General features: G+C 39.0%; 1 pseudogene; it reads left to right on the top strand.

The window, feature by feature from the left end:
• Positions 1-12725: 12725 nt before the first annotated feature.
• Rps9-ps5 (ribosomal protein S9, pseudogene 5) lies at positions 12726-13340 on the top strand (annotated as a pseudogene).
• The last annotated feature ends 9433 nt before the right edge of the window (positions 13341-22773 follow it).

Genomic DNA, 22773 nt, shown 5'->3' with positions numbered 1-22773 from the left:
AGGTAGCTATAGTAAAGTAACTTTAGATGACTAACACTTCTCAAAACAAGTGGCAAAGACAGATAAAATTACAAAGGAGGGGATTTGTCACTGCTGAGCTGCTGACTGGAAGTGAGCTGACATACTGTGGGAAGCCTCCAGACTTGAATCATTCGCTGGCAAATCTGAGAAGCCAGCAGCGCCCTTGCGCGCGCGCGCACACACACACACACACACACACACACACACACACACACACAAACACACACACACACACGCACGCACACGCGCGTGCACGCATATGCACACAAGCACATGCATACATACACAAGTACACATGCATGTGTGCAAACACATTTCACTATATACATGCTACTTGTAAAGAAAAGAAAAATATTACTATGACATATCCAAAATTAAAACAGAGGACAGAAGGGCGTTAAAGATGAAGTAAAGTAGGTGAGGATGAACAATGTTCTCCTTTGAAGCTTTACTTCAAGGCTACACATGAAGAGTATAAAATGCTAAATAGAAAGCAGCAGCCAATTAAAGCTAGGGGCAGTATTCGGAAGTTTTATGGTCCTAAGGAAATGAAAAGTGTAATCAGAAAATTGGCACAAAGAAAGGACCCTGTATATGTCCTAAGCTTTCCAGGGTACCCCTGGATAGAAGGTCAGAACACAGGATGCGACAAACTGAGGCCTAAAAGATTCAGCTTAGTCCACCAATTCATTATGCTCTTCTTCCTATGGGTTCTCTAGCAGAGCAGAAAGTAAGCCTCCCTAGAGACATGAGGCCATCCAGATTGTCCACAAAATCTCCCTGGAAGTTTCCATTCTTCAGTGAGATAGAAGCATAAGCCATCTGGTTATTGACATTGGTGCCAATGAGTTCTGGTTCTATATTAACATAAATGACATTTTCTAAAACCAGGAGTTTAAATTTTGTATTTAAATGTCATGATAATAAAATAATTAATGTATTTGAAGTTGCCAATTTTGAATTGTTTTTTTTTTCTTTTTAAGATGGTGTAGCCTGGACTGGCTTCACTTCTAGAGTGCTGGGATTATAGTTAAATTGATTTCAATTTACATATAATAAATGATAGTATTTATAAACTGTAATATTGTTTTTCTTTCAGTAAATATAAAAAATAAAGCACCAAGATAAAAAAGCCAAGTATGGGACATTATAAAATTGACTGCATACATATAATTACATTTGAAATCTCAGAAGCCAAAGAACGACTGGAAGACACAGAAACATATTTCAAAAGAAACTGTAAATTCCAAAACTCACCAAAATAATTAAGCCACAGATGTAGAAATACTGTGGAACTCAATTCCGATACACTCACAACATGAATACATGATAGACTATCAGGAAGTCAAGAATGTAGTTACATGATAATTTCAAAAAATAAAACAATGAATTTTAAAAGGAAAATCAAAATCACAACTGTTGGAATGAATGAAACTAGCTAGAACAGAACCCTTCTGTTCTGGCGAAAGAGGCCTATGAAATGCAAAAGCAGATGCCATGTGATATTTTGAATGCTTTCCCTTGATATTAAAAACTTATTTCTTCTCTATACATCTAAGCATCATTTACAGAAGTCCTGGTCACTTGATTTAAACAAGGGAAATACAAAAAGTTATAGGTAGCGGTTAAAGTCTATAAGTTTGTATTTTTTTAAGTAGAAAGTACAATATAAAAGCTGTAAGTAATCCACAGGTAAAACTAGAACAACCACAAGCTATAATGACATGCTTGCTCCATACAAAAGAATTATTACATGTGTTTTTACAAGTTACCCTAAAAGTAATATAATTTGTGACCAAACTAAAATGTCCTAGCAGACATCTAGTGAATAGGTATACAAGGCTTTTGCCAAAAAATACAAATAACATTTAAAGAGGAATGAACCAAGGTTTCATATTAATATATACTTTATACATAATATTAATGTTCAGAATATTGGTCACCATATTCAATTATGAAATTTCACCTATTTTCCCATTCTGTATTTGACATTTCTCATATGGATTGACAATCTAATGTGTATTATGCCCTTAATTGCCACTGGATGGTAGACAATTGTGGCTAGAGACAAGACAACTGCATTGTGGTATTTAAGTTCTATAAAATAATATATATATACCCTTTTATATATATACATATATATATATAGTGAAGTGTACACACAGTGAATCTCTAAGCTGTTTGAGATTAAATATAGACAATCGTAATTAATATATTAAAGAGATAATAGAGAAACTCAATTTAAAATGGGGCTTCAAGAGTGTTAAAGGACTGAGTTTTATACTGATACCCTAAGTGGAAAAGGTGCAGAACTGAATTTAGACTGCTCTGGAAGAGAGTTGATACTAATGCCTTTGTATCTGTGAAACTGAAGGAGGAGATTGATGACAGGGTATGGTGATCAACCCATTAAAGTTAATTTTTGACATTAATTGACTGACTGGCTGATAAACCATGTGAAAGGTTTATTGGGGAAATGGTGGAGTTTGGCTCCTAGTTAGGGGCTATAAGTAGTGCAGGAAGCAACGAGAATGACTGCAATTAGAGTCCTGACATTAAGGATGGAAAGATGTCCTTGGCTTCAGATACACTTGGAAAACAGACTTGAAACCTACCTTTATAATGGTTAATAGAACTGACGAACCTCTTTAACAGGCTCTGTTTAAAAAAGGTGGCCGTGGTTCTGCAGGTAAAACAAGTCTAAATCGGAATTTAATCCACTTTAAGCTGTTGAAAAATGAGGCTATCATCTGCGAGCTTTCATCCAATTCACTACTTAACTGTTGTTCAAGGAATCAATTAAAATTTTTTTAAAAGATGGTCAAAAAAAAGAAATCATATTATGTATATATTGTCATGTGAATAGAAGTCAAATTATTCCTAAGTGATGAGAAAAATATATTTAGCTGGGAATGTTATGATGTTAATATTCTATCCTGAATACTCTTGGAAGAAAGCCCATCTACCTCAGCAGTGAAGAAGAATTCTCCCAGCTCCTCAGAATGCAAGCGTCCTCTCAGTACACAGTATTACACATATCCGCATCTCTATTTTTAAGAATATTTTCTTTTAATATCTATGCACTGTGGTACAGTAACCTAGCTTATGCATCCAATTTTTAAGCAGGCTAAATGGGTGCACATTAAGACGTACCAAGGCCCTAATGTGTATCAGGTGCTGTGCTCAATGTCCCACACTTACTCAGTATTCTTATCTTTGGAGTAAACTTTTAAGTCTGTTAGTTCATATGCTGAAAACCACATTCTAGGTCTGCATAATTCTGATGGCCACATTCTCTTCATACTTTTATCATTTCCATGTTTTGTTTCCCCTCTCCTGTAATTTGCACAATGATGGGTTTCCCCTAAATTATGATTCTTGGCTTTTAACTGTGAATCTTAGCCCTGGCCAGATTTCATAGTTTTATCTTATGGCTTCGTACTCTCCTGGTGTTGTTTCTTTATTAGCTCTCCTGTCTCCCCCAATTTGCCCGAAACTGAAATATTCTTTCCTTTGTGTAGTTTTAGTATAGCTAACAAAACGTTGGCACTGTGCACAATGCCTTTTGAAGTCCACTCTACACTCGCGCTGCTTATTTCCTTATCCCTGTGTCTGCGGCCACTACAATGCCTGACAGCTGTTTCTCTGTCTTGTGTGCGCCTTCTCTTATATGACAGGGGGACAGACATCCTGAAACCATCTTACTTTTCTTGCAGAACTTGGCTTCCACAGAAATTTGGACTGTTACTAGCTACATAAATTGCGAGAGTAGCCTCTATATTTTAAAAGCATGACAGACACCATGCTCTAGCTCACTTCAGAAATAAATGAGCATGCATTCTTCAAATGAAAACCGACTGCAGAAGGATGGCCAGCTCTGTTTCTCTTTTTCCTGTGCCCAGATTTGTGCATTTTTAGACAACAGAATAATTGCCTTTATTTAACTAACCGGGTCGGATCTGTGCTGCCAGAGAGGAATGTTAGAAAAGTGTTAATTTTTAAAATATGGATAAGAGAAAAATTAACCTTAGTCTAAAAAACATATTTAATGAAATTAGTGAAAGCCATCACAGTAAATCTGGAGAGTATATCCTCAGCTGCTATTTGTTCAGATTAGAAATGAGAGAGGGGCACTGAGAGTAAATTATCTGCATTAATGTGTTATGCCTCCACTCAAGCTAAACCCCTAAGCCTCACATTTGATTAGAAACATCAGGCTACTGTAAGTTCGAAGTGCAAATGCATTCTTTGCTGGAAAATAGAAGGAGTGGCCCCTGTCCCAGATAGGTCAGCCAAGAGCTAGAGGGAGGAGAAGAGTGGAGCAAGAATCAAAATTTATTAAACCATATTGTATGCATTTAAAAGGCATATTTTATGTTATTTCTTCCAGGTAAAAAGAAGAAAAATCTGTTAACAATTTACACTGTTTATTTTTGTCCCCCCAAGAAAGGGTGTCTGTTAATTTAGAGTAATAATAAGTACGTCAAGTTTTTCATTATTTTGTAACATTTTATGAATAAATACAGTTTAAACTTAGGTTGTAATATGGACCTCTGTTTCTGCTCTGTGTGTGTGTGTGTGTCTGTGTGTGTCTGTGTGTGTCTGTGTGTGTGTGTGCAAATTTCACTGCCCAGCCACTGCAGATGTATAAAAATCCAAATTGCTATGTTCCAAGACCTGGAGTCACTTTCCAGTCTAACTTTCCCTTGTGGCTCCTTGGGGTGAGGACTGCCTAGCCTGAGAAAACTATGGTGGATGGACAGAGAAAGAGCTAAGCCCAGGTATTCCTCAGGAGAGGATCTGTGGTAAACTAGGACAACATTGGACTGCTTTTTACTTCTACAAAAAAATTAAATAAATAAAACCAGCATTTTTTTCTTATAGTGCCCTTTTAGGCCGTCCAATAAACATTGCTTAAGAGGGAAAACATCACAGGAATTCTTGAGGGTGCTCTTTGGAGCCTGACTTGGGTGGCTGATTCAGAACCTTTCAGCATGTCTGGTTTCCCCAAGGTCACTGGCTTTGATTAGGCTCTGGTGGAACTGGAGATATGCTGTCTCAAGTAGATTAGGACTATTTTGGACCAGGAAGTTGATGTCCTGCATTTCTTCTCAAAGGTAACACTCAAACTCCAGTTGTTCAGTCAGCAGAATCTCAAAGCAAAGTGGCTTCCATTTCATAGAGAACTGGTCCAGAACAAAGCACTGAAGTTCCGGACAGAACCTCTCTTTTCCAGTATTGATGCCAAGGTTGAGAAATTAGGCTATTTCCTGGACATACACTTGGATCTCTCAGCTGTGCCAGCTGTCCCTGGCTGTGCACCTGGCCCACCAACTTTTTTTTTCTTTTGGACTGTTTTCTGTTAGGAACCTTTTTCTTTGATTCATGTGATATGAATTCCACAGGGGGGTAAAACAGTCCACGGAAGCCCTGGAACTTGTTTGTACCTAGGCTAGGTTAAGTGTGAACAAATGGAGATATTTCATCAATCAGAGTGCATCAGCCTGAGTGCTGGGATATTTTGAAAATATATAGGAGCAATGCTAGTGTTAGATGAAGAGAAATCAGAGAACCTGGGTAACAATGAAGTGTTACATTAGTATCTGTGGCATTAAAAACATTTAAGAAATCACATAGTCACATATGATAATATTTTGTAATTTCACCTACAAACAGAGTGTTTGCAGTACAGAGATAGGGCATATTAAGATTATAGTTAAAAAATTTTTGAATTCCTAGCCTCATGACTTAGTAGGTAATACCTTTTCAGAATGTCTCTCTTTAATTATTTTATTTCTGTGCTGATGTTCCTTTCTGTTCTAGCATAAGTTATTTGACAGAAATAGCCGTTTTCCATGAGGTAAACAAGATCAGCTCAATGTAAGAAGTTGAAATCCTACTCTTGAGATAACGAAGAGGAAAAAATAAAAGAAGATTCAGGGTGTGTAGCTGCCCTGGGATCAAACAGTGGCTGTTACTTGACTCTGTTACATACAAAGACGAGACTACTGAGTGCCTATCAGTCAAGTGAAACTAAAGGGTTGATGGTGTTTGATGTGTAAAAGCTTAATCATTGGTAGGGCTTTGGTGTGTATACAGTCTACATCCTACACACGCAGTCACATGCTGCAACCTTGATCCTCAAGTGGCAGTGCTGAGAAAGAGGAGACACATTGCGACATACAGCTTAAGCCAAGCTCGACGTTTGGATGTCGACACTCTCACATAGAGGAATCTCACATAGAGTTTGCAAGATGAACGTCTTCCAGTCCTTTCAGACTTCCAGTTTGATGCCTGTTTAGTTTTTTCCCCTTACATGTTCTTCCTCCATCCTGCCATCCACTTTGTGTTGATACTTCTACAGAGGCCAACTCCCAGTGACTGAATAAATATTAATGTCCAGCTTGCAAGTTTTTCATCTAAACAACTTTTCTTTATAGAGAATCCAGCCGCGGGGATTGTTTATAACCATGAAGAAAAAAAAAAAAAAAAACAACTAAAACATTTTGTCCATGTCGAATTTTCAGATGAAGACATTCACTTAAAGTGGCTCTTGGACCTTAAAGACAAAGACAGCTTCCGTCCTTGCTTACTGATAAACATTGCTAAAACATTAAACTGAATCAGTGTGTGGTTGTACTTTAAAATGCCCATAGTTAAATGTCAAGACAGATGACAAAAGGCAGCACAAATCACACTTCTATTGTATTCAGCTACATTTCCCTGTCAGACTGAGAATAGTATTCACTATTCTCCCAGAACAGGCAGTGTAATTAATAGGCTTAGATCTTTCAAAACCAACTTTAGTTGGACTCCCTTTTCTAGCCCCCCATCCAATGGGAGAGGAGAAAAGATGGTAATAAGACAAGGAGAGGAGGACTTGTTTAGGAGTAGTTCTCTGGGGACGATTCCAATCTCCATTTGTCAGAATACCAATAGTCCAGTTCAAAAGAGTGAGCAAACACAAATCAGCAACATTGGCACATTTTTCCAGAAACTTCCAGGCCTCTACAGAATTGGCATGAATCAGCTGAATCGATCAGGATGAGCGCGATGCCAGGAGTTCTCTGCAGAGCCTCTCTCAACAAAGTGAAGATCAGCAAAGAAGCAAGACAAATGAAGAGTCGCCCAGCCAGCTATGCAAGCATCCCCATCACTATCTGTTGAGTCTCATTAACACTCTCTCCAAATATCCCCTGTCCTCCCACAGGGTCTTGCCTCAGCAAAACACCACTTGAGTCTGAATCCCATGAGACAACCAGAAACTTCCACTTCAGTGATTTGTCTTAGCCAATGGGTCGACAAAGAATAAGCAAGAATCGAAAATACCATGGACTGACTGGCTGTTTCCTTGTGCTGCTTTTGGTATTCATCTGGCATCCTATAAATAACATCAGGCACTACATAAAAGAACTCATGGCACAGGTTGCATTGGCAACAGCCAAAAATCTGGTAGAAATGAATGGGACTGTTCCAGATCAGTCATCTCCAGTGAGTGCCCGGGCTGCTCATGCAGAGACTAGCTGAGGTGGTTAGTGGAGCTGTGCACTAACTCCACACCATGCTGTAGTCTGATGAGTTGTGTGCTGGCATTAAGGTATAGTTGGCACCGAATTTCAGGTCCAAGTTAAGAGTATAAGGAAATCAAATTATACTTTTTCAGAATACTATCATATCATTAGGGTGAGAAGAGCAAGACTTGGAGATCATTTGATGGTAGAAATGATAATGTAGACCCAGTAAAAAGGTCAGACCAGTATCGTGACCTACTCTGTCTACTTTGGCAGTACATGAGAAAAGATAAGCTTCAAATTACTAGTGCCCAGATGACCATTCAATCTTGGAGTTATTTGAGGTCACCTGGCTTTGTCTTTGGATTTATTTTTGATGCTGGCAGAGCAAGGGCTTAATGTAAATTAGCAACTGAACACTATTAGCTCCCAAGATTCAACCAGATTTTATCTGGCAAGACTTCTCTGTTCTATTCTCATAACGAACAAGAGAAAAAAATGTCCTAGGAAATCCTGCCAGTGTGGGGGAATAGATGATTTTCAATAGGGTAGTGTCAAATCTGGGCAGTGGGTGTGGCATCTTCCTTTGTATATGTCCCCACTCTCAGAAGCATTGTTGGAATTGAAAAGCCTGGCTTCCATGTAATACTAACTTGAAATCAAGAAGAAAGTTTTGTTTTTGTTTTTACTGAAGTGGCCGACAGCGCTAACATTTCTAATCTGTTATGTATTTGAACACCAGCCAATGATCACATTTTTCTAGGTGAGATGGTAAAGCTTTGACTTGTGTTAGAATAAAAAGTTCTCTCTGTGTATCAAAGCAAAATAACACACTATTTAACCTATTTAGTCCACACCAACACTCTTAGATCTAAACAAGGCAATTCTTCCCCAAGATATCTATTGTACACAGAATGAGCTTGATACAACGAATTACCTTTTAGACATTTCTAATATCTAATCACTTACCCAATTCAAATTCCTGTACAAACATATAACTTTGCAGAACATTTTAATTACTTTGTATGTAGTTGGATTGTATGAAAATATGTTGGAAATCCTCTAATTTGTAAAAGCATTCTATAGCGATAGAAAACAATGAACAACACACAGTGGCTTTTCATGGCCTCAAACATGGAAGAATTGCATTCTCATTATACTGATAAAATCCCTCCCTGGTCGCTCAGAAAATTTTTCTCACTAAATATCATTATAATGGATGTTTATTGAGCATGGGAATATAATGCATTCCTTTTTGACCTGGGAAGTGCATGACTCAGGAACTACCCACTACGGCCATTACACTTGTCAGTTGGTCAGAATACATTGACCATCTGTCTTTTTCATTTCTGCTTGGCACTACCTGCTGGACCACTCAGAATGCCTTTTAGTATTAAAATTATCTTCCCATTAGAATCTGATCAAGTCACAACGATTCTAATTATTAGAGTGCATAACTGTTAAATCTATCACTCCTCCTGTCAGGGTTTTGTCTGACAAAGGACCTGAGCAGGGTGATGTAGGCTTAGTGGAAAAGAATGGCAGCAGCAGATGCAGAGGTGCCCGTTGCCACCAGAAAGTTTCAATAAACAAATTGGGTACAACATTAAAAAACTTTGAAAGAATGCCCAACTGAGAACAAGTTTGCATTCTCTTCTCTGTGACATCTAAGCAGCTCTGAATCACTGTACGCAAAGTTTTAATAAATAAAATGGATGTAAATATTCCAGGAAGTGGTCAGATTCTATTTATGGATTTGCTCATCACCATGGAGATATCCTTAACAATGATGTTGATATTTCATTGTTAACATTGCTCAAGGGAAACATTCCAAGAAGAATCCAGAACAACTGCAGAAGGAGCTGTCTTTCGTCCACTCCACCACATGCCATTTCTATTTTCATTATTCTTTTTCAGTTTCCTCTAATATTATAAGATTAGCAGTTTAAAAATACTCTTCTCAACCATATTTAGAACCCAACATAACTAGACTGATGAAGCCTAAAATGCCATAATGTTACTTCTTTCACTCAAAGATAATTAAACACTCTATTAATACTACAATACAGCTGATATAAACTTGTAAGCTAATGCTTCTTCAGATCCATGTGGGGTTTTTTTGTGTGTGTATTTCATTTTCACATTTATTTTCATAATAAAAATATGTATATTCCCAAGTATCTGTATCCCTCCAAATAACAGTATAATTGTGCCTGCCACTGTCTCTATATTAGATTAAATTACAAATCTTGCGACTATATTTCTTGAATTTATATCAAAGACCTGGCATTTTCTGGTTATCTGAATTTAGTAGTTTGGTTTTTTGTCTAAAGATTCCTGTAGGTTGATGGACTTCTTTCTTTCATAGGCTCTTTTTGTCTATTTCATTATATTTTCAAGTGTGTGCATGTTGTACGTAGAACATAAGGTTCAATGTAAAGTGCTTAGTCAACTGCATGTATAATCTGTTTACTTTTGTCTTTTGATATTAACATGACAGATATGTATCAAGTAAGTAGGCATTGACATTTCAAATAGTGACTCGAAGGATATTTAATTCATCAGCAATTTGTTTTGCCTAAACATGATGTTTCGTTTTCTAGAATGCGTTGCCTAATGTCTTTATTTTTGAATAATGATTCAAAGAGATAAGTTCCCAGTTATAATGTATTAATTAGTCATATGCATTTGTTGTGTTTTAGCAGATGTTTTCTATATTTTGTCTACATAATAGACTCGTTAATTATTGTTTATTTTATTGTCCTTCCCCTCATCTCCTTTACTTCTTTCAACTCCATTACGTTCTGAGTTTGAGAAAGAAAACAAAAACAAAAACCAAAGAACTTGTGTTTCATGTATACTTGGGAAGTTAACTAGATGACTGCATATCCATGCATTTGGCCATGCCTTCACCCCACCTCCTTTATTCTCTCTAGTTTATATTGTTGTCATATTTTTATCTTGTAACTAAACGAGGTTGATGGAGATATTTGGAATATTACTTGCTTCGTCATCCGACTTCTCAACATGGAAGGGATGCTTCATGGTGTAAACCCTTGCAAGTAAGCGGAGTGTAGAGGGTTCTTGTTTGGGTTTCAAGAAATTGTAATAGAGTTCTAACAATGTATGAAAAATATCTTCCCCACCCAAAATGAATATAATCCCCTAGCAAAAATATGGAAAACTATTACATCTACTGGGTGCTACGAACGCTGTAACCACAAGAAAATATTTCTCTGTGAAACCAGTGTTTATTCTCTTTTCTGAAAGAATATAGAGGAGCCAGACTTTTCTGTACTTGTGACAGATACAGGCCTGACACATTGGGTCTCATAACAGCTACTTTCATAGAGATCCTGCTGATCAAACTGCTCTCAAACACCGGTGACTAAGCACTATAGTGAGTGAAGAGACATGATTCCCTCGGGGTAATTTGGTGCCTAGACAGATCCTAGAAAAAGTCCTGGAAAGCTGCCAGTGACCAGGTGCTTCCTCTTACGACGCTGCCTGGCAGTGTCCATTAGCGAAAAGGCTATAGTAAAGAAACTGAGAAACACATGCGGACTCCCAGATAGCTGGCTGACATTTTCAGAAACTGCACATTAGGGAAAGAGTCCTGCCATTGTGAGTGAGGCTGTGGAATTTGCACATTAATATTAATGAATCCTCATCTGAACCCACAGGCTGATGAGACTGGCAGATATCCTGCAATGAAGGGGATTTATTGTCACGTCTGTTTGACTCAGGACACATAATTACAGTGTACATACAGCGTATCTTAACTTAGAGATGCTTTTGAGTAACTGGGTTTATTTTAAGTTTCAAAACACACACCTCCGGGCTATCACTCATTTTGACCACAGTTATCTAAGCTGCAGACTTCAGTCTTCACTTGCCTGAAGATACACACAGGAAAGTTCCTCAGGATAGTTTTGTTTTAGGGTATCAATAAACCTGTTAACAGTACTTTGGGAACCCCCAAAACATATAAGCCTTTGTGAATGAGCTGATTTCCCTTCTTGTCTACCATGGCCCCAGGCAAAGCAATGATAGCCACCCATCTGTCTGTCACATAGAATTTGCTCATGTATTATAAGCTTATTTCTGAAAGCATCATTAATTATCATATGCCTTAGATATGATTTCACAACATGTTAATAGAATGGACTTTATGAAGCAGGTATGTGTTTGGGTTCTACCTTAGCTGTGTCTGGGTCTTGTCCACTGTTGATAATAACAGATCAATTTCCTTGTCGGCTGACTTGAGAATGATACATACATAAAACAAAGGCTGGCTGTCATAACTGGCAGCATGGCTGGTGCTCTTCAATGGATTCAGATCATTTAATTAATATTTATCAGAAGCCCAGACGGAGCCTGGCAGTCTATGAGGTGCCAGCCAGCCCCACCCTCTCTGCCTTTACGCCATCTGCTGAGCTTATGAGTGGTAGGCAAATGGCCACCTTGGGAAATATGTCCCTAGGTGCCCCTATGCTGCTTCCAGTTCCTTCCTCCTCTCTAGTTCCTTGCATGGCTTAGCCTATATGTAAATGATGAACAAGGCTTGATGACTTAGTTTTAAATATGCTTCTTGTATAGGGTACTTGAATATCCAGACTTCATACAATATAGAAGTTTAGACTTACTATGCGGAACCCAGAGTGGTCCTGGCAAGGCAGTGACATAGTTTCTGCCCCTGGGACCAGTGTGAGCCTCCATGAGTGTTGATGGCTGTTGTGGGTGTGAGGCTTATTTATGTAAAAATGTACATATTTCACATTCCTCCAAGGAATGTTAATGACTCCATGATAATCAGACACCTGGAGTCCAGGAGTGGAAGGTGTGCCTATGTCTGAGCAAAACAGTAAACACTGGGACCTTCGGGACAGCCCTGAAGGCTATGGAAAAGAACTCGAAATACATGAGTTCAAAAATGCAATGTGACTTATGGGGGCTTTATGAATCTAAAGGAACAAAAGCAGCTACCAGCTTGTCAGAAAGATACAAAGGCAGTCAGATTCCTGTCTTCAAGTTCAGCCTAGGACAGAACAAGGTTAGGTCAGGGTGTGGTAGAAATGGTCAATCCAAGGCAGCTTCCCACCCAACTAGCTTATCCTTTGTGCTTGTGAAAGGCAGAAACATCTCTGAACTCTTTTGCAATGATAAGAAATTATCTCTTAAGAATTGGAGTAAATGTCTCTGTGTCATGGGTATGAGTTCGTAGGCGCAGAGGGCCTAACATAGTCAACATGCCGGTCACCAGAAGCTGGTTTTGTCGCAAAACCTATGTGACCCTTCACCAAATCGCGTCTGGACCAGGAGCTGATTGGAGCGTATGGACCACGGAACAAAGGTGAGGTCAAATTTACCCTGGCGAAGAGCTGTAAGGCTGCCCAGGAGCTGTTGATGCTGGACGAGAAGGATATTCGGCGTCCATTTGAAGGTAACGCTCTACTGAGGCGACTTGTTCACACTGGGGTACTGGATGAGGGCAAGATGAGGCTGGATTACATCCTGAGCCTGAAGATTGAGGATTTCTTGGAGAGATGGCTGCAGACCCAGGTCTTTAAGCGGGGCCGGGTCAAAATTATTCACCATGCCCGTGTGCTCATCCGCCAACGTCACATCAGGGTCCACAAGCAGGTGGTGAACAGCCCATCTTACAATGTACGTCTGGACTCTCAGAAGCACATTGACTTCTCCCTCCATTCTCCTTTTGGCGTTGGCCGCCCAGGTAGAGTGAAGAGAAAGAATGCCAAAGAAGGTCGGGGCGGTGCTGGAGCTGGTGATGATGAGGAAGAGGATTAATTAATACCTTGCTGCATTGGAGGATTGTCTAGTTTTCCAGTTGACAAATAAAACAGAATTTATAGAAAAAATGGGAGTAAATGACTTGATTGATGTGTAAAACAAGACTCGACCTGTGTTCAGCAGGAGATGATCTATCCAGAGAATTTTTTAGGTTAAAAAGAGAATTGCTTGGAGAACTGACAGACGCAGATGCAGACGCTGACGCAGACGCACACGCACACGCACACGCACACGCACACACACGGAGCAGGGCTTGGGCAGAGCAATCTCTTAGAATAGTGAGCAGTACATGCGCAGAGAGATCTTGTAGAATAGCAAGCAAGAAGATATAGACAGAGAACTCTCCAGAGAGAAAGCAGAACATAGACAACAGACTGTAAAAACTGTACCAAGCAGAACACAGGCTGTCAGCTTGGATCCATGATTTGACTTCAAGTCATTCTTTTTGCCACTCCCAGATGGCTTCTCTCAGAACTTCTCTACAGATTCCCCCTAGGAGACTAGAAAAGGACATTGGGTCTTTTGGTGCTGGAGTTTCACAGAGCTGTGAGAAGCCTCACACATGTTCTGGGATCTGTACTTGGGGCTTTTGTATGAGCTGTGCCTCCCTTAATACTGAAATAGCAATATTTGTTATTTATTTATTTATACAACTATAAAATGGCTTTTTCTGCTTTTTTTAAAGTCTACTTTTAACATTGTTTTAAGTACAGTACAAATTTGAGCAAAAAAGTTACAGAAGGCCCCTCTATAGCATTGCTTCAACACAAGCATGTATAGCATTCCCAAATGAAATACATTTAAAATTCGACAATCTATACCCAAAGTCCATGCTTCATGTTTGGTTCTGTACATTCCATATGTGTAAAAAAAAGTATGAAAAATTGAACATTATGATCTGATACACTATAGTTTTGCTGCCCTAAAAATTCCCATATTCAATCTATTTATTCCCCTTTCACCTATATTCTAACTACTACTCTTTAAAAAAAAAACAGCTCTAGTTTACTCTTTCATAGAAGGACATATTCTTAGAATTTATAGTAGCAAAATTTTATAGGCTGGTTTGGTAATTCTAGTAACATATATTTAATTTTCCCCCAATGCAATTGGAATTTTTATTGTCTTTGCTTTCTTTTGGGGTGTATAGAGTGTATTACAATTTTATGTGTGCATGTGCATGCCTGTGTGTCAGTACGATGTACCAATATGTGTGTCTTTTGCAGCCAGAGGCTGTCTTCCGAAGGCTATTCTCATTCTGGTTTTGTCTAGCACAGTCTCTCAGTCTCTTCCCTGACTCTGAGACTTGCTTTTTGGAGATAAGTTGACTGGCCAGCAAGCTCTGAGAATCCTGCTATTTTTATACAGCAGTGTTGCAGTAAATATTAAAAAAAAAAAAAAAAGAATACCATCTCATGCTATTGCCCGCACTGCTGGGGCCACATGGCGTCAGAAGAGTGTTGTCATCTCAGTCAGCCAGACTCAGCAGATTCTCTGGCCCAGAGCACTCAAAAACATATCCACCCGATTCTCTACGTTCCCAATTTCCACCCCACGCTATCGCTGGCTACTCTCTGGGCTCTGCTGTGATCTTGCAGTCATGGCTAGCCCCAGCAACAAAGGCCCTTCTAGTTCCCAAGATGGGTCTCTGCCATACCAGCCCCATGCAACGACCGCCAATCTCACAGCTCTCTTGCTGTTAACTCTACTCAATCACAATTCCGAGCAACATGATAAAATCAAAACTCTAGACTCTTGTAATTTATCAATCATATTTATATCAGTAAATCTCACCCCACAAAAGTCTACAAAATATTGATATTGATATAAACTGCCCACCTAGATAAGTCAAATTGTCCTATGATAATCCATCCCTCATAAGGTATTCATAGCCGCCTGTGGCTATTTAAAGTCACACAGATCTGGGTCGTCTTTCTCCTCCTTCATCTTGGTTCTTCTCTCTTCTTCACTCTCTCTCCAGTCTCTCAAAAACTCTGCACCCGCCTGACTTTTTCACTGCCCAATCACAGGCCTTGCCTTATTTTGTGCCTGCCCTCACCTGCACTTAGACATTAACCCACACAGCACCACAGTTCCAGCCTATTGCAGCCACACTTCGGTTTCCATGTAGGTGTTGAAGATTCAAACTCAGGTCCTTACGCTTGTACAGGAAGTACCATTGAGCTACCTCCACAGCATGCTTATTGCTTGACAGGCACCTAAGCTGAATCGCACCTCAGCTATTGTGAAAGGTTGAACAGTAACATAAGGCATGCAAGTTACCTTGTAAATGCTGGCATCACTCCTTTATATGTGTACATAGAAAATTAGCAGGTTCATAGGACTGGTTTGTTTTTCATCTTTTGTGGGACATCCATAATATTCTTGACCATTATGGTGCTTTCACTAATGTACATCCCCAATATGGTAAGTTAACCACATCCTCATCATTATTTCTATTTATGGTTGTATAATAGCCATAAAACTAATGTGAGATGAAATTTGAGTGCAGTATTGGGAGTATGGTATCATAGCTGACATGATTCAACCCTGCTCCTTCGTTCATTTTGTGTCCTTTTATGTTTCTTCTTTGCATAAGTATCTAATTAACTCATTTACCCATTTTGATTAGATTTATAATGAACTATTCTTACGGTTTAAACTTTTAAATTATTTTGGATAGTGATACTTGATCCCGTGAGTAATTGTTGGGATTTTCTATTCATTTTACAAGATGTGGCTTCGTTTCCCAGTATACACAGGTTTGGGGCTCAAGCCTTAGCATGGCCAAAAGAAAAATAATGTCTGTTAAACTAACCATTTTGGAACATACCTGTAATCCCAATCCTCAGGAGAGTGATGATGTAGAAGGACCATATATTTGAGGTCAGACTGGGTTATATAGTGAAATGTGGACTGGAAAAACAAAGAAGAAAACAATCCACAACAAAACAAGCAACCCACAGCAAAACAAACAACCCACAACAAAGCAAACAACCCACAACAAAACAAACAAACCCACAACAAAGCAAACAACCCACAACAAAACAAACAACTCACAACAAAACAAAGAAACAAACAACCCACAACAAAACAAACAACCCACAGCAAAACAAACAACCCACAACAAAACAAACAACCCTCAACAAAACAATCCACAACAAAACAAACAAACAACCCACAGCAAAACAAACAACCCACAACAAAACAAACAAACAACCCACAACAAAACAAACAACCCACAGCAAAACAAACACCCCACAACAACCAACCCACAACAAAACAAACAACCCACAACAAACAAACAACCCACAACAAAACAAACAAACAACCTACGACAGAACAAACTACCTTCTCTCATTCTATTCCTCCCTTCTACTCCTTCTGTTGTGTAAATTTTAATTTGGGTAATCATGATTTTCAATTGTCAGATTTGGTTCCTGAGCTCTTCCAGTCACATACGTGTAGTCACTATCTGTGTTGATCTCTTTAAGAGTCTCTAATATGTTAGACTTTAGAATTTTAGCTTCAGAATTTGAGGTCACCATTAAAGTCTTGGCTCCGTTTTAAAATCATATTTGTACAGCGTGAACAACAAGGGTCAAGAAGGGCCAGTCTTCTATTTGTGGACATCGTACTCCTGGTGGTTTGCTAGCATATCATGTGTCCAATCTATATTTTTGGCACCTCTATTAGGAGTTGATTATTTTCTCTGTTCTGTTCTGTTCTGTTCTGTTCTGAAAAAAAAATACCTGCTTTCAGTCTGACATATTTCCCTTTGATCTTCCTGGCTGTTGAGACATTCAGCCTGTTTCAGATCTGACTCCTTTGGCTCTTTATTCCCAGAACTTATGATAAGTCCGTTTTAAAAATTTCTACATTTTTTTCCAGCTGCCTAATTCATATCTCACATTGTATTTTCAATTTCCTTTAACTATTTTCTGTATGACGATGTGTTTTGTTTAACCTTTAGATATTAATCCTTTTGGATTGTTTTTACTACATTTGTTTGTTCGTTTCTGTGGGCCTGTGTATGTATACTTCCCATGGCTTGCAAAAGGAGGTTCAAACACTTGTAAGACTCAGTTTTCTCCTTTCACCATGTGAGTCCCAGCAATCATTAAACTTAGGTCCCCATACTTATCAGCAAACACTTTTACCTTCTGAATCATCCAGCCTTCTCTCTTTTGAACTTTTTATCAGGCATTACATTCATGTGATATCTACACAATAAAGATTACCAACTCTGGTTGTACAATATTACCTTGTTTCTTTCTCATGTAACTGTGCTGACATTTGTATCTTAAATTACATGGATATAGCCTTCTTAATAAGTGACTTTGTTCAGAAAAGGCATGTTGGATGTGTGTACTCTATTAAGATAATGTGTATGCAAAGGCAGAATCAGAGAGCTCCACCCTCGCTACAAGTCACAAAAAGTGGCTGTACTCTAATAGTTTAAGCAAGTGAAGTACAGAGAAAAAAAATTACCAGTAGTGCACCTAGAGAGACTATTCCTAGATAGAAAAGGTGGCCTTGATCACAGGAGTTTTGTTTCACATCTTGGTAGTGTCTGTTACTTTCAGGGGGTTTTGGTTTCTGTGGAGGTGCTGACCCAAGTGCAGGGCCTCAGGCAACTTTAGCAATTGGGGAAGGAATGCAGCCTAAGCTTTCCCAATCTTTCCACTGCAATGCTTGCCAATGATCATCAGATCATCAAGTGGGAGTGGATGGCATCTTGAGCCAGGTAAAATTCCTTTCAGATGAGGCACTTGCTAGGGTGAGGGAGAGTAGACTGTGACTGGTACCAGGAAAGATTTCTCTTCAGACCTTCTTTGGTTGTGCCCTCCAGCTAAAGGCACATTAGCTTTACTAGAGACTCTCTGAATGAAGCTTAGTGAGGAGAAGATATGGAGTTCTTTCCTTGAGTGAGGGGGAGTGGGATGAACTGGATAGGCAGCAGCCTGAAGTCCTGTGAACCTGTGAAGCCTCATGGGACTGGTCCAGACACCTAGTCTCAGATGATAGGCTTGCAATACAACTGTTCATGAGGATGTCTCCTCTGCTCCTTTCCATGGGTCCTTTCCTGCTTCCTACAGCACAGCACTGCCAGTATATTTATATCAGAGCCATTCCACTAACCAAGGGAACCTTGAGGCAGAGTTGTTACCCTTCAACCCAGTACAATGTCCCATCTATGAAAAACCAAGTGTGAGAGCTATCCTGAAGCATCTCAAATTCAAACAGGTTCCTTTCAAATCATGAGAGGTTTTTTTGTTTTGTTTTCTGTTTGTTTTTTGTTTTGTTTTGTTGTTGTTTGTTTTTTGGGGGTTTTTTTGTTTTTTGTTTGTTTGTTTGTTTTGTTTTGTTTTTTGAGTGATGAAATGAACTCCTGGAGAGACCTACCCACAATTCTGGAGATACATTTTCTTTCCATTCACAACTTGGCCCTGAGGCAAATTGGGTGCTCCAACCTGCCAGCACACACCCAAAGACAGCACTGTTTGCCTCCCAGAAGGCCAGCTCTAATCCACCTCACAGAGCTTCACCTTCCTACAAGGAAGCACAGGCTTCATTCAGTCAGAGACAGCAATGCCAGTTAACTCCAGAGATAACCAGATGGTGAGAGGCAAGTACAAGAACATAAGCAACAAAAACCAACACTACTGGACACCATCATAACCCAGTTCTTCCACCACAGCAAGCCTTGGATATCCTAAAACACCAGAAAAGCAAGATTTGAATTTAAAATCACATCTCATGATGATGATTATATAGGACTTTAAGAAAGATATAAATAACCCCCGTAAAGAAATACAGAAGAACACAGGTAAACAGGTAGAAGCCCTTAAAGAGGAAACACATAAATCCTTATAGTAATACAGGAAAACACGGTCAAACAACAGGAATTAAACAGAACCATCCAAGATCTAGAAATGGAAATAAAAACAATAAAGAAGCCACAAAGAAGGCAACCCTGGAGACAGAAAACCTAGGAAAGAGGTCAGGAGCTATAGATGCAAGCATCACCAACAGAATACAAGAGATAGAAGAGAGAATTTCAGGCATAGAAGATACCACAGAAGATATTGACACAACCTTGAAAGAAAATATTAAGTGCAAAAAGCTCCTAATGCAAAATAAACAGGAAATTTGGGAAATAATAAAAGACCAAACCTAAGAATAATAGGCATAGAAGAATGCGAAGATTCTGAATTTGAAGGCCAGAAAACATCTTCAACAAAATCATAGAAGAAAACTTCACAAATCTAAAGAAAGAGATGGCCATAAACATACAAGAATCCTACAGAACACAAAATAGATTGAACCAGAAAAGAAAATCCTTCCATCACATATTTAATCAAAACACTAAATACACAGACCAAAAAATATTAAAAGTGGTAAGGGGAAAAGGCTAAGTAACATATACAGGCAGACCTATCAGAATCATACAAGACTTCTCAATAAAGACTCTAAACATCAGAAGATCTTGGACAGATGTCATAGAGACCCTAAGAGAACAAAAATGCCAGCCAAGGCTACTTTACTGAGCAAAACTCTTAATCACCATAAGTGGGGAAACCAAGACATTTTGTGACAAAACTAAATTTGAACAATATTTATCCACCAATCCAGCTCTATAGAAGATACTAGAAAGAAAACTCTAGCAAAAAGAAGGAAACTAAACTCAAGAAAAACCAAGAAATTAGTCATCTCACAACAAATCCAAAAGCAAAGAACCAGACAAACCTAACACAACCTCTAGTAACAAAAATAACAGGAACCATTGGTCTTTAATATCTCTCCACGTCAAAGGACTCAATTCACCAATAAAAAGACATAGGCTAATGGGCTGGATACATAAACAGAACCCAGTATTGTGTTCCATACGTGACAGTGACAGAGACTGACACTATCTCAGAGTAAAGGGCTCGAAAAAAATTTTTCCAAAAAAAATGGCCCCAAGAAACTAGCTGGTATAGCCATTCTCATATCTAATAAAATAGACTTTAAGCAAAAGTTATCAAAAGAGATGGGGAAGGACACTTCACACTCATCAAAGAAAAAAATCCACCAAGGAACTCTCAATCTTTAATGTCTATGCCCCAAATGCAAGAGCTCCCACATTTGTAAAAGAAACATTACTAAAGCTCAAAACACATTGAGCATCACACAATAATAGTGGGAAACTTAACACTCCACTCGCAGCAATGAACAGATCATGGAAACAGAGACACAGCGAAACTAAAAGAAGTTATGAACCAAATGGATTTAACTAATATCTACAGAACCCTAAAACAAAAGAATATAACTTCTTCTCAGTACCTCATGTTACCCTCTCCAAAATTGGCCATATAATCAGACACAGATACAAGAAGATTGAAATAATACCATGCATTCTATCAGGTCACCACAGAAAAGGCTGGTCATCAATAACAACAAAAACAACAGAAAGGCCATGTACTCATGGAAATTTAACAATTCTCTACTCAGTTATAACTGGGTCAGAGAAGAAGTGAAGAAATTAAAAAATGTCTAAAATTTAATGAAAACAAAGGCAAAGCATACTCAATAAAAGCAGGATAGGAGAACTCATACAACTGATAAACAACTTCCCCAAAGTGTCTGCATATAAAATTAACTTACAAGCATGCATGGTATGTACTCACTGACAAGTGAATATAATCCAAAAAGTACAGAATACCATGATACAACTCACAGATAGTATGGACGTTTAACAAGAAGCAAGGCCCAAGTGAAGATGCTTCAATCCCACCTAGAATGGGGAAGAAAATAATTACAGGATGGAAAGCAGGGGGGAGGGAAAGAGGGGGCAGGATCAAGTATGAAGGGAGACAGAAGAGAAGTCCATGGGCCAACAGAACAAATGGAGATATGCATCTGTGGGGGGTTGGGAAACCTCTAGAATGCCCCCAGAATATGGGATATGAGAAGCTCACGGGACTCAATGAGGATGACCTTACCTCAAATGCCCAATAATGGGGAGATAGACCTGAAGAGACCACCTCCAGTAGATAGATGTGGACCCAGTGGAGGGATGGGACCACCCACTCATCTTCAATATTTTTGACCTAGAATTTTTTTTTTCTAAAGGAAATGCAGAGTCAAAAGTGGAGCAGAGACTGAAGAAAAGGCCAGTCAGTTACTGACCCAACTTGGGATTCATCCCATGATTAGGGACCACAGTCTGACACTGTTACTGATGCCAGGGAGCCTGGCATGGCTGTTTTCTGAGAGCTTCTACCAGCAGCTGACTAAGACAGATGCAAATGCAGCAAACCATTGGACTGAGTTCGGGGACTCCTGTGAAACAGTTAAGAGAAGGATTGAAGGAGCTAAAGAGGATGGCAACCCCATAGGAAGACCAACAGTATTAACTAACCTGGACCCCTTGGAGCTCCCAGAGTAAGTGGCCAACCAAAGAGCACACATGGGGTGGTCCTTGATGTGGCTTGCAGTACACAGGTAACAGAGCACTGCTTTGTCTGGCCTAAATTGTAGAGGATATGCCTAATCCTATAGATACTTAATGACCCAGGGAATGGGGATGTGGGGGAGGGTAGTAAATTGGGAGTGAGTGGGTGAGTTGGGGTGGGTGGGGGGAATGAATGGATGGGGATATGGGGGAGCATCCTCTCAGGGGCAAAGAGGAAAAGGGATGAGATGAAGAACTTTGGGAGGGAGGACAGGAAGGGGGTCAACATTTATTATAAATAAATAAAATAATTTAATCAAAAGTTGCAAGAAATTAATTAATTAATTAAAGAAAACCCATTGGAATTATAGGCAGCATACTGGACAAAGAAGGCAAACTTGTTCTTACCTTAGATATAACCGTATGCTTACAAGAAAATTTAACTTGTCTAACTTGTAGACAACTTAAGACCAAATTTCTGTCACTCAGAATATGTACACTCAATGGTAATCAAGAGGGTAACTCAGAAAGTGAAATCAGACTACTGCTATAACCATTTCAGTTAATTTTACTATATGAGAAAATAAGTGAACCAACTGGATTTCCTTGGACTTTATTATAGCTAATAAGATAGTAAGTGTAATTATATGAAATACTAATTAAGCCAAATGAATTAACAACACATTGCTGAAAATATTGAAGATACAAATGGATAGTTCTAATTTCCTTTCAAAAAACCTTGGTACTTTCCTTTTCTGTCCCCCTTCATATTTTCTCTCTTTGTTTCTTTCTTTCCTTCTACTCTCCCTTCCTTTTTTTCTTTTTTCCCTTTTCTTCTTCTTCCTCTGCCTCTGCCTCTGGCATTCTGCCTTTCTGCTTCTGCTTCTTTCTTTCCTTTCTTCTTTTTCCTCCTCCTCTTCCTCCTCTTCCTTCTCCTCCCTCTAACATTTAGTGAACGTAGTGTTGGGGAAGCTTGTACTGTGTGCATATGTA

Source organism: Rattus norvegicus, chromosome 4, assembly GCF_021556685.1.
Source record: "Rattus norvegicus strain SHRSP/BbbUtx chromosome 4, alternate assembly SHRSP_T2T, whole genome shotgun sequence".
Classification (NCBI taxonomy): Eukaryota; Metazoa; Chordata; class Mammalia; order Rodentia; family Muridae; genus Rattus; species Rattus norvegicus.
The sequence above is the reverse complement of the archived record's forward strand: the minus strand, read 5'-3'. Positions and strand labels throughout refer to the sequence as shown.